The following is a 14,237-nucleotide window of genomic DNA, read 5'->3' as shown; positions in this document are numbered from 1 at the left end:
CTTTTGTTTCTTCGTACTGGTCTAAGCAGTTTTCGTAGAGCGCGTAAGCCGATGATTTAAAATCGTGTGGTAGATCTGAATTGTCATAATCTACTATGGCGTCATGAGCCGTTTGGAGACGAGTCCAAAAATTGTCAATATTTTGTTTTTTTATTTCCAATAACGATTCAGAGATGTCTTGAATCGGTGAAGATGAAAATCGAGTGCAGTATCGTGTTAATCTGTCACTCTCAGAAATGAATTTGGCAACCTGTTTTGAGCGTGTAGCTCCTACAGGTGTAGTTTGACTTTTGTCGCCATTAACCATTTTAATAATAATAATAACCCAACGATTACCCTCCTCCCGCCCAACCCTCTAAAACTGCTCAGCTACAGAAACAAAAATTTCAACAGCTAAGATCTAAAGTTACAATATAATAAATTGTTACATTTTCATTTATTAAGAGAAAACAATAAAGTCTTTTTAATTTTGAAAAGTGAGTCAGATAAGTCAAATGTGCTGGAGTGAGAAATTAAACCATGACATATACGGCGGAATGGCTCGTTTAGTTTGATCTACAGGATTTTAGCAGTAAAGGTCTAAACTGCCTCGAAAGGCGAACCGGGATATATTTTTGTTATGTTATTTATATAATGTTTCAATGAATTATTAATATATAACCTTTTATTTATTTTTTCAGTGTAAACTGAATTTACTTTTTGAATATATTGCTTTATTTAATTTAATTGATAAAAATCGCACTTTTAATTCAATAATATTTTTTATGTCCTTATGTTGATGTATTTAGTTACACCCTAATACACGGACTTGTTAGTATATATTTATGTGCTCGTGAAATTGAGAGCTCGTTGAAGAGATCAATATACTTTGTACATAAGTATGCACGGATTGTTTGTGAGTATGTATGTATATTTTCTAATGCAATTGAGAGCTCGTTGAAGAGATCAATATGCTTTTGGTATTTTTTTTGCTACGCAATCCTGCTTGTTTGTTACAAGGGGTATTGCCGGATAATTGACTATGAGGACTTTGAAAATATTATAAAATTGTATATGCCAATATATGTATACATATGTATGTATGTAAGTATGTTGTTGGTAATATATATTTTTTTTTTGTATTGTGTTTTTAATAATTTATTTCTTTTCTATTTATTTCTGAAATAATATGTAATTTTTTCAATAATTTTATAAAATTTCCATATCGAATTGACCCAATGTATATAGGGTATATGTATAAGCATAGGCAGATTGTGTGCCGTATGTATGTATATGGTGAATATGCGTATTATTTTCGCGGTACGAATAAAGCGAGAACAGAGAATTGATAATGAGCAGGTAGATTACCGTCTGCACTTGGCTATAGGTAAATATTTTAATGTGCAAATTTGTATTTGTCACGTATGTACCATATAGTTTGCAGTTTCTAAATTTCAATTTTTAATATATATGAAATAAATATACAATATATGGTATATATAGCTCTTAGCAATTATATGTATAAAGAATATGTATATACGAATATATGTACGTAATATGAATGTATATGTATGAAAGCATATATATTTTTGCACTAAGGTATGCATATATGTTTGTATGTTTTGTTTTATTTATTTATTTGTTTTTTTGTTGAATTTTGTATATTTACATATACGATGGTAAGCGTATATAAGCAAAAAATGTATATACAATATATGTATGTGGATACATATATAATTTAAAGTTTATTTAAAGATAAACTGTATTTTCCGGACAAACATATATATGTGCTCAAATAAATAAAAGTGAAATAAATACGCTCACTTTGATTCTGTAGGGTATTTTTTGGAGGGTGTATGTGCGTATGTTGCCTTTGTGCCTTTTGCGTTTTGTTCCTATTCCTGTGCTAAAGCTGGCTACCTCCTTGTGCTGTTTGTTTATCCGCGCTTTCTGTTTAAAAATTCGCGCCCGTTTGTTTTGTTTTTATTTATGTTATTGTGTATACTGTGTTTTTAAGTTTGTTTCGCGCCCGTTTATTGCTTTTGTCTTTTGGTTTCGCGCCAGATTTTTTTTTTTGTGTTTTGGGTCACTGCACTGTTAATTAATTAATTATGCACCAAAAGCATATATATATATATATATATATATTATTTTTTGTTGTTGTGGTCACTGCACCAAAAGCATGTGTATATGTATATATATATTTTTTTTGTTCACTTTGTCACTGCACTTTTTTTTTTTTGTTTTTGTCAATAAATGCACTTTTTTTTCACTGTTTGTTCATTTTTTTTTTTTTTTTAGTCCATAGTGCCGCTCACTATGGCTCGAAGGACCATATTTAAATAACTAATAAGTTAATTTTACCTTCACTCACCGTTAGCAAATAATAATTAAAAAAGAAAGAGAGTCGATTTAGGCGGGTGCTCAAAGAACTGATCGCTAGCGAGTCGATGAAAGAAGGGGGAAGTTGATGTGGCGCTCAGGCCCGTAGACGATAAGCGAAAAAAGAATTGCGCGTAGGATCGCTATTACTTCGAATGAGTTGTATCTGCTGCGGAGACCATCCTATTTGTTTGCTGGGCGCGATGCTGTGGTGTGTTGAGTTGTCCCGTGTGGTGTATTGTAGTGGGTTATACTAGGGTGCGCCAGTTCTTGCCGAGTAGAGTGGCGTGTATGTGTAGGGGAGGCTTATCTCATTTAAACATAGCGAATGAAGTCTGCGTTCACCCGACACATTTTTTTAAGTAAAAACACTACGTAAATAGGCAAATAAGTTAAAATTTTTTTTTTATATTCTTAAGTTCAATATGTAAAAACAAAAATGTATATTCCTATTTTCATGTTTGAGATAACGGGATTTTAGTGTAATAACAAGTAAATATAGGCACCAGAAAGTCTGCGTTCAGTTAGCTTGAATTGTAAATACCGTTACTTCTCATAAACTTGTTCCTTCTTTTTGCGTAGATTATATTGTGTTTTAATATAATTAGACGTTGAAAGAGCTCGTGACGCGTTTTAATATTATTTAAAAAAATAGAAAGAAAAATTATCATTAAGTTGTAAAAAGATGGCAAAAGTTTCAGAAAAATTGGGCAAACGATTGGAAGAAAGTATTCTTCTGTCCAGCGCGTCGTAAACAATTTAAAAAAAAACCGGAATCTTAACGTCAAAACCGCGATCTGGTAGGCCAAAGTCTAACTATTTCCGCAGTATGTTTCCGGTCATTATCTTGTTGGAACCAAAACGTCGAAGACAATCCAAGATTCTCTGCTGTTTGTTTCAAACTGAAAACTAAATTAAGAAAATTAAAATTACACTCACAACAAAATATTCAAAATCAAATACAAATTAAAAAATTTATTTCGCTTATGATATTTATTATCCGCAAGAAAAAACTCTTATAAACGTAAAAGAGTATTCTGCATTAATTATCATTTATCGCTGCGTTTTAATCAGTTTACACTGAGGAAAATTTTAATCAACTTTGACACATATAGTAATATTGTAGATAACATAACAAAAATAGTTGATGACGACAAAAATCAAATTACACCTGCAGAAGCTACACGCCCAAGACAGGTTCCCACAATGCAAATAAAAGGCAAAGATACTGCACTCGATTTTCATCTTCACCGATTCAAGACATCTCTGAACAGTTATTGGAAATAAAAAAGCAGAATATTGCCAATTTTTGAACTCGTCTCCAAACGGCTCATGACGCCATAGTAGATTATGACAATTCAGATCTACCACACAATTTTAAATCATCGGCTTTCGCAATATACGAAAACTGCTTAGACCAGTACGAAGCTATGATTTCTGATCAATTAAAGCTAATAAATGCAATTACACCTACTCCACATCCGAGAGTAGAGCTGCCACAAATTCAAAGTCAAGAGGCAAGTTTAGGCATCCACCTCGAGGTGCCCGTATGTGACACAGAAACATTTTATGGGGGTTATGAAGAATGGCCGTCCTTCCGGGACATGATTATGTCATGACAGCGGTATACATCAACCGTCCAAAATTATCACAAGCACAAAAATTTTATCACCTCCGATACAAACCAAAAGGTCAAGCAGGCACAATAGTAAAACAGTTCGCACTAAATGACGACAATTTCAATTTCGCTTGGGAAAATCTAGATATGAAAACGAAAGAATATTGATCAATAAACAAGTAACGACACTAATAAACTTGCCTAAAATTCAAAAAGAAACAAGTGAAGAATTTATAAGACTACAATCTACTGTTTCAAATTGTTTGTCGGTTTTATCAACAAAGAATATTAACACAGACAGCTGGAGCCCTATACTGGTAAACATATGCACCTCCGCATTACCAGAAAAAACATTATATTGTGGGAGCAATCGCTCTCATCACGAAGAAAATGCCCCACGTGGCAACAAATGAAAGATTTCTTACCTACCCAATACGCAAAAAGGGTAAACAAAAAAATAGTCAGAAAGAAAAGCGTTCAACATGACTTAAATATAAGGTTCAATAGACAAGCTAGTAGTAACAACAATTTAAATAGAAGTTTTTTAAAAATCAATCGTTCAATTCGAACAGAAAAAACATACGTCATGCGAACTATGCAGAAGAGCGAAAATAGGCTAAAACTGCCATCAAATCAATCAAATTTTGAAATCACGGGAATGAGCGGAAGAGTAGTCCAAAACTCAAATAAAATCTGCCCCATAACCCTAATTTCCCAAGCGGATAAGCGAATTGTAGCAGAAGGTATAGTCCTACCACAACTTACTAAAATGATTTCAAGCTATCACATAAATAGCCAGCATTGGCAAAGGTTTCACACCTAAATCTAGCAGATCCTAACTGCAACACCCCCGCTCAAATAGATATTCTAATAGGCAGCGATCTTATACCGCAAATAGCACTTGAAGGCGCTCAAATAGATATTCTAATAGGCAGCGATCTTATACCGCAAATAGCACTTGAAGGTGTTGAAAAAATTTAAACCACCCTTCTAGGCAAAACATTATGTTTGGTTGGATTCTAAGTGAACTAGTTACAGAACCAGTTTCCACATTAACAATTCAAGTTGACTAAAATTCAAAAGAACACAACATTGAATCACAATTCAGTAAATGTTGGGAGTAAAAGAACTCTTCCCGATATCAGTTACAATCCAAGAAGATCAGTACTGTGAAGACTTCTACAAAGCCACAACTACGTCGTACACCTACCACTAAACTCACAATGTTCCAACACTCCATGAATTGGCAGAAAAAATAAAGTCAAAGTTTCTTCTGACAATATCAGTTTTAAAGACACAAATATCTGATTCAATAAACTTGAGCTATATGGCGCGCTACTACTTGCCGAATTAGTGCATATGCACTTAACATAACATATAATAAAATTGTACGAATAAAGCCGAATTATCGACACCTCTCTTTTTATACTCTTGCAACCTGTTGCTACAGAGTATAATAGTTTTGTTCACCTAACGGTTGTTTGTATCACCTAAAACTAATCGAGTTAGATATAGGGTTATATGTATATAAATGATCAGGATGAAGAGACGAGTTGAAATCCGGGTGACTGTCTGTCCGTCCGTCCGTCCGTGCAAGCTCTAACTTGAATAAAAATTGAGATATCTTTATGAAACTTGGTAGACATGTTTCTTGGTACCGTGAGACGGTTGGTGTTGCAGATGGGCGTAATCGGACCACTGCCACGCCCACAAAACGCTATTAATCAAACACAAATAACTTGCCATAACTAAGCTCCGCAATAAGATACAAGACTGTTATTTGGTACACAGGATCACATTAGGGAGGGGCATCTGCAGTTAAAACTTTTTTTAAAAAGTGGGCGTGGTCCCGCCTCTAATAGGTTTAATGTGCATATCTCCTAAACCGCTAATGCTATAATAACAAAATTCACTAGAAGCAAATGTTTTTAGCATTTCTATTGACGGTGTGAAAATAGTTGAAATCGGGTGGTAACTCCGCCCACTCCCCATATAACGGTACAGTTAAAAACTACTAAAAGCGCGATAAATCAAGCACTAAACACGCCAAAAACATTAAATTTTACCTCTGAGATGGTATAAATTGGCTTTATAGAAACCGCGTTCAAAATTAGACAGTGGGCGTGGCACAGCCCACTTTTAGGAGAAACCCCATATCTTGGGATCTGCTAAACCGATTTAAACTAAATTCGGTGCATAACGTTCTTTTCATGTTTCTATGTCATAGTGCGAAAATGGGCGAAATCGGACTACAACCACGCTTACTTCTCATGTAACACCATTTTCAATTCCATCTGATTCTTTCACTTTCCACTATGCAAATCAGGTAACAATGATTATATCGGGGTAAAACTTTGCGTGAATAATGCAATTAAAGTATGCCACCTTGCGGCCAAAAATTGTCTAAATCGAACCAAAACTGTTCAAACCCCTAAGTACTAACTATGTGGACCCCAGTGCCTATAGTTGACCTTCTACCGAAAATATCAGTCAATCCACAAAGAAATCTCAAACGAGTATATCATTTGACTTTGCGAGAGTATAAAATGTTCGGTTACATCCGAACTTAGGCCTTCCTTACTTGTTCATAATTATGTTTATAACAATTAAAACATAAAGTTAAGGGATCACTATACTCCACTTCAAATCCCACGTCAAAAAAAGTAGCTTACAAATCAAACTATGACGAATTTACCATATTACTAACTCGAAATGAAACCGTTCTTAATTCGTGGCCAAACATTGTAATATCGCAAGATCCCTCCGATTTCACAGCCTTAGTCCTCGGGTATGTTTTTTAAAGGAGCACCCATTCTGGCTATGTCTGAGCCAGGCGTGGAGTTGCTATGGTTACCAAAGCATAATAAATAAATTTAAAATTACCTCCAATTAAAATAATAAACACAAACACGCATATACTGTTACTGTAATAACAAGTAATTAAAATAGTAAATCAAATAAACACGCGAAATAAAGTTGCTTACATCACGCATCAATACCTATGGTACTCTACCAGCAGCAAGCTGAAATACTGTCAACATTTACCGCCAAAATGTGTAATACTAGGCAAAATATAATATTCGCCTAGGGGCCCAGGATGTTTAAATGAGTTAAGCCTCACCCGATGAAACCACGCCACACAGGACAACACAACACACCATAACACGGCACCTGTACACCTAACAAAAAGGACGGGATCATCGCCCACACATTAATTCGCAAAAACACCTTCGTTTCGTCAACAGGCCTGAGCACCAAGTCAACGTTCGATTACGACTGATCTCGCGCGCTGCTTTTTTCGTCAGCGATCCTTCGCGCTATAAATAATATATTTGGCTTGAATTCGGTTCCTGATTCCAGTGGACACCGTACGGGATTACGATTAGCGAATCGTTTTCCAAATATAATTTATTGTACACAATTGTAAGAAATGCATTCAACAATAAGTCATAAATTTACAAACAAATTACCCGTGCGTTTTAATTTTAAACACTAGTGCAAGTAGTGAATGTGGTGTTAAGGCTTAGGTACCGTGATATCCACTAAAGATTCAGTAAAGTGGTGTGCTTCCCAATGAATTGGGCACCCTTTTGAACACTAAGCACAAAATTATGATACAAAACTATGATTTGGCACAGAATAATTTAGTAGCGAAAGCTGCATTTAGTCAAAAAACGTTTAAAAGTGTGGCCCCGCCCTCTTAATGGTTTAATGTTAATATACATATCTATCAAACCGCTGAAGCTAAATCAACCAAACTTGTTGAGAACCTTCTTGGCACTTTTTCATACGCTGTGAAAATGGGTAAAATCAGATAATAACCACGCTCACTTCCCATAAAACGGTTTTGTTGAAAACTATTAAAAGTGCGATAAATCAGAGAATGAGTGCGCCAGAAGCATTAAATTTCATAGTGAAGATGGTAGGGAAGGATTTTTAGGAGCAGGTGTAAAAATTGGACTAGAGGGTAGGCACCGTCCAACTTTAGGAAAAACCATATATCTCAGGAACTACTTAAATACTTCTGTTTTTACAGAACAATTTTAATCAAATATGGTGTGTGAGGTTACCCAATTATATAACCACATCTGCTTCTTATATAACAAACTTTTAAATTCCATCTAATTCTTTCCCTTTACATTGTACAAATCAAACATCAAGGAAGTTATTAGAGTATAAATCCATACGGTATTTAATCTTACGCCCAAAAATGGTCGACCTATAACTTTTCATAGCATATAGCTGATTTTTTAACACGAACACATCGGTCAGTCCGTGAGTTATAGTATTGAAATATTTTTGTGATAACAGCATGCCTTAGTGCCAAAAATAATATCTGGTTAGTACTTCCCTTAGTTCCCATATACTTTATACAAATATTTTCGAACTTCCGGTTGACTTTCTACGGGATCTATCGGTCAACATGTAAGAATTCTTATTTAAATTCTGAAAGATTCTCTTTCTAATAATAGTGTATCCTCTAGCCTGTGATTGTAAACCATGGATGCAATAATTCCTACTTTTTATTAAAATTTATACCAAAATCTCGTATATCACTTTACCTTGGAAGAGTATAAAATGTTCAGTTACACCCGAACTCAGACCTTCCTTACCTATTTAATATAAAGTTTTGCCAGCGCCTGAAGGAATTTTCCGGGCTTTGATTTTAGCAAGCTGCAAAAGTAAAAAATGTTCGGTTTCACTCGAACTTAGCCCTTCCTTACTTGTTATGTACAGTTCTATCAATCAATCAGTTATCCCCGCCAGGTGTCTTCTGTTACCGGATTTCTTTTTCTCACTCTCTATACAGTTTTTGTCCATGTTGTCTTTGGCCTTATTTGTGTCTTGATCGTAGCAGTGACTGTTGTACAATGATACGAACGTCAAGTTTTCAGCGCAACTGTCAAGTTAATTTTATTCTTGTAGTGAAATTAACATAACTCTTAGTGCTAAAAATTTCGATTTCGCAGACATTGACATTGACGATCGTTGCGTGGTACCATATTCATCTCTGCTGAGTAAAGCATTCAATAACCACATAACAAATGTACATTAAAGTTGGGATGAAAACTTGTTTTATTTATTAGTTAAACTATAGACCTGCTTTATTAAAATTCATTGGTTTTAAAAGCTTCACACGGTTTTAGCGGCATGCACAACTTCTTTTGGAATTTCGTCCCAAATTCATTTCAAACGGCGCTTAAACTGGTCCGGTTTTACGTTTTCTACATTTGTTAATTTCCCCATCATATATCCCCATAAACAAATGATCCAATTCCGGGGAAAAAGGGGGCCATTCATGACATGAAACTGAGTATATTGTCTTAGCACCACTTCTGAAAAATTCTTGATTTATGAGCCGAGGCAGAATCTTGTTGAAAGCAGGATGGATTATTACCAAACATGAATAGAGAAGTGCACTTCCTCCAAATAATATTTGGCGTTAATTTTTACGCCTTTGTCAATGAAACGGAGAGGAAGTTTTTCTTTTGCAGATGGGGCCTCCAAACCATAACAGAGGTTGTGTTCTGATACATTTCAATAATATAATACAACCTCACAATTTGCGTGCCGCTGAAGAAGCAAATTCCTTCTTTCTCTTCTCATTTGTCTTTGATGTTCCGTTAGACCGTGAATTCATTTTTTCTTATAAGCCTTCATACCCAAATTTTTAATAATAATGTTTCTGATGGTTTTTCGGCTCACGCTGAGGTCCTTAGCCAGTTTCCTTCCAGAAACTGCAAAGTTTTTTCCTTATTCGCTCACGTGCAATCTTCATCCGACTTGAAGTTCTGACCGTGTAACTGCAACTATTTTCTTAAATTGAGCCACAGTACGTTGAACGGATCTGCGGTTAATATCAAGGCTCTGGAGGATCTTAACAATTTCACTGCTTTTCCTTGCAAATGCAACTTTTTTACTAGCTCTCTTTTTGATTCCATTGCTCAGAAAAACTGAATTCCAATTGATGAAACTTAAAATTAGAATTATTTTAATTCATATTTTATTTCCAATTTATTACAATTTATATTCAAAATATATGTGACAATAAAAATTTGTAACGGGAATATGTTAAAACTTACTTGGCTCAGCCTAACGAAGGGTGCGTTCGAAATGGCAATCACGACACCAGTATTGTAAATTTATCAAAGTATCACGTTCTGCGTGAATTTTTGGCAACACTTACAACAGCATTACGTTCTACTGTCACTTTTTGCACGCAATTTATGCAAATAATCGGCAACACTAAATTTTTTCTGCATATCTGCAGAGTATCAGCAAATATGCAACAGAGTAGCTGTACTTTTTTTATAGTAGCGGGAAGCATCGAAAGCCGAAGTGCGGAACTTTAATCCGCTAAACCTAACCTACTCCAATCTCATATCTCTCTCACGGAACCACCGGATAAAGTGTTACTTCATGGGAGAGAAAAGGACATTTAAGTCTCCTCTACGGCACAGACTGACTGACTCCTAATCTGTTGCAAGTATCTCAGTTTTGTTATAATTAGAGCAGCCGCTTCGCTGACAGCTTTCCATTTATCAGAAGACTGACACATATGTATGTGTGGTCAGAGTTTCCACCGTTACACTACCGCCGAGAGTAGATTTTAACTTTTCCCTAATATTTAAAAAGCGGGGGCACTGTTCAGAGCCTTCTGTGTACTCTGTATACGTCGGACAATACGGACTAACATCATGATTTATTTGGAATAGATACTTTCTAAAGCATCCATACCCACTCATTATTTAGGTTAGGTGGAAATTCAGGTCCTCATGTTGTCTGTCTATCCACGAATGAATGTCCGGAATCAGTCTATGAGTCCATTGTCCTTTAGATGGGGTTTGCCACCGTTGGTGTACTGCTGCAATTATTACGTAGCTCAAACGCACCGGAAGCTTCAAGTATACATTTTTAGTGCTTCAAAAGTATTTACACAATGTGAATTAGTATTTATTCGTTAATTTGGTTTGAGTCAGAGCAGTTTTAAAAATTATAAATAAAATGAGAAGATTGTTACCAAGTTTAAACGTGGCGTTTCAGTTTTGGTTTCAATACAAAATTTCAAGGAAAACTGTTTATAATTTAGTTAAAAAGCAGGAAAATAGTAATTGCTTGGATAGTAAGTTGGTTAAAATAGTAAGTTAGGCGAAACAATGAAATTTTCAAGTTATTGTTTAATAAGAACAAGAAAAGGAATATTAAATTTGTAAATCTTCTGGAGTTCAATGAAGAGCATCAAATATATTTGCAAGTATACGAATATAATAAGTGAATTGAGTATTGAAAATATTATTGTTAAGGCCCTTCCAATAAATGAAAACGAAAATAAAAATAATAACTTACCAAATTGGCCGGTTTAACAACAATGAAGCTGCTGGGTGTATTTTCGGTTTGCGAATTAATAAATAAGATTCAGCAGATATCCATTTAGTTCTGCATCTCGAAATAGGCCAATGCGTATTTTTCTTGAACGAAATCTTGCTATAATAATTGGGTCGGTGTATACAGTTAATCCAAGGCAGAGTGAGTGCTTTTATCTGCGCCTGTTGTTGGCCTAAGTCACCGGACCATTGTCATTTCAAAATATACGTAAAGAAATCGACAACAGTATGTAACGTATAAATTTCTCTACAATTAAGTACTATGACATGTGTCCAGAGCCTAGTACATATACATGATATGATATACTATATCGACATCGTACAAGGTGCAACGATCTAAAGATATCATTCAGGGACGCAATGTCATTGAGAATTTGCCAATCAGCCATTTCGGTATGAGTTCATCAAATCGGAGTGCGTCTGATCTATTCAATGTCAATTTCGAATTGGCAGCGATTGTTACTCGCAACTTCCACTACTAAATGATACACAAAAATTAACTAACGACCGCATACTATTTCGCGGCACTTTGTTACTCCTTTCACGTGATTTCAAACTCATTCAACTTAATTTGATGATATCAACGCTTGCTTAAAATCATCGCGACTGTGGCGTTATGTTGAAAAATTACAACTGAAAGTCAACATGCGCGTTCATATATTTCAAGAGCCATCTGTCGAAACTTTCACAAAACAACTGTTAAATTTTGGCAATAGAAAAGTAGCTGTAAATGAAAATACTGGATGCATAAAATTACAGACTAATTTCTGCACATTCATCAACTCACAAAATACTCTCATCGACATTATATTTCCTAGTGTACATACAAAATATTAAAATCTTCAATGGCTGGCAGAAAGAACGATTTTGGCAGCAAAAATTATGGGCTTCAATAGATTAAATTCAATGATACAACAGTTGTTGCCACGGGACTTGGTGACATACAAATCTTATGTGATTTAACCAATTGACTTTTTGCATTCATTGGATATGCTGGGCATGAGTTGAATTTCCGGTTTATTTGCTTCATAATTTGAACACACTACGGTGCTTTGCAATGGCACAAGATTAGCATTGTGGCTGTGCCACGCCCACTGCCTAATTTTGAACGCGGTTCCTATAAAGTCATCTCATACCATCCCAGAGATAAAATTTAATGTCTCTGGCGTGTTTAGTGCTTGATTTATCGCGCTTTTAGTAGTTTTTAACAGTACCGTTATATGGGGAGTGGGCAGAGTTGCCACCCGATTTCAACTATTTTCACACTGTCAATAGAAGTGCTAAAAACATTTGCTTCCAGTGATTTTGTTATTATAGCATTAGCGGTTTAGGAGATATGCACATTAAACCTATTCGAGGCGGGACCACGCCCACTTTAAAAAAAAAAATTTAACAGCAGATGCCCCTCCCTAATGTGATCCTGTGTAACAAATAACAGTCTTGTATCTTATTGCGGAGCTTATTTATGGCAATTTATTTGTTTTTGATTAATGGCGTTTTGTGGGCGTGGCAATGGTCCGATTACGCCCATCTGCAATACCAACCGTCTCACGGTACCAAGAAACATGTTTACCAAGTTTCATAAAGATATCTCAATTTTTACTCAAGTTACAGCTTGCACGGTCGGACGGACGGACAGACGGACAGACAGTCACTCGGATTTCAACTCGTCTCTTCATCCTGATCATTTATATATATATAACCCTGTATCTAACTCGATTAGTTTTAGGTGATACAAGCAACCGTTAGGTGAACAAAACTATTACACTCTGTAGCAACAGGTTGCGAGTGTATAAAAATGTTGCGAAACAACTCAACATTTATTATTCGACGAAATCGTCAATGGATTACAATCTTTTGTATTTTATTAAGTTATATTATAGGTAATATACTCACTTAGTTTTATTACTATATTTAACTTCGCGCCAGAAAAAATTGTACTAAAATCATCTTCAAATGAGATATATGGGATATAAACTTAAGGCAAAATTTAATATATTGAGTTGATGTGAAACACGTCAACAAAAGGATCGAGTTAAGGTCCAAGTTTGAATAAGCGTGAAATTGCTAATGACATAGTCTTCTCAGACAAACGAGTACTTCATATTTTACATGGAGAATTACATATGAAAAAGCTGTTTGAAAGGTGTGCGGCACTAGGGGTAATTGTAGTCCGATTTCGCTTATTTTCTCTTTATAAGATTGGATTTTTAAATTAATTTTATGTACGACATTTTTTTTAAAACTGATCAAGTAGTTCCGGAGATATATGATTTCGCCAAAATGTTGTTCCTTCAAAATCTTCTTGTGCCATCTCTGATGTAAAATTAAATTTTTTTGACGCATTCAGTTACTGATTTATCACAGTTTTAATAGTTTTAAACAAAACCGTTATATAGGAGGAGGGCGAAGTTATCATCGGATTTAATCCATTATCACACTGTCGAAGGAAGTGTAAAAATACTTATTCTATGTAACCGCGCCCAGTTTTGAAAAAGTTTTTAACCATAGATGCCCCTCTCTAATATTATATAATCTTCTGTACCAAATTACAGATATAAAGGGTGTTTGTTTCGAGGTATAGTACTTTAAGTTGGCATTACTGTTCAAGGTGGCGACCGATTTAACAGCTGTCAAGTGATTTAATCTAAGTTTAGTTTGGCAATTCATCATGAATAGACTCACGCCTGAACAACGCTTGCAAATAGTGTTCGAAAATAATGGTTCTGTGCGGAGTACGTATCGCGCACTACGTTCATTTTATCATATGGTGCGATGAAGCGCACTTCTAGTTGAATGGCTACGTCAACAAACAAAACTGCCGCATTTGGAGTGAAGCTAATCCCCAAGTGTATGTCCAAACACCGTTACAT

General features: G+C 35.2%; 1 protein-coding gene and 1 long non-coding RNA gene across 2 annotated transcripts in view; one reads left to right on the top strand and one right to left on the bottom strand.

Moving 5' to 3' along the window:
* Positions 1 to 14,237, top strand: part of LOC138858914 (uncharacterized) — a 428,364-nt gene that overhangs the window by 372,323 nt on the left and 41,804 nt on the right. The window lies entirely within an intron of this gene.
* Positions 9,038 to 10,015, bottom strand: LOC118683589 (uncharacterized). The gene is made up of 2 exons (XR_004979418.2): positions 9,378 to 10,015; positions 9,038 to 9,315 (listed from the first exon to the last, which is right to left on the bottom strand). It is a non-coding gene; the product is annotated as an uncharacterized lncRNA (long non-coding RNA).

This window comes from Bactrocera oleae, chromosome 2, assembly GCF_042242935.1.
Source record: "Bactrocera oleae isolate idBacOlea1 chromosome 2, idBacOlea1, whole genome shotgun sequence".
NCBI lineage: Eukaryota > Metazoa > Arthropoda > Insecta > Diptera > Tephritidae > Bactrocera > Bactrocera oleae.
This window is presented reverse-complemented; position numbering and strand designations above follow the sequence as displayed.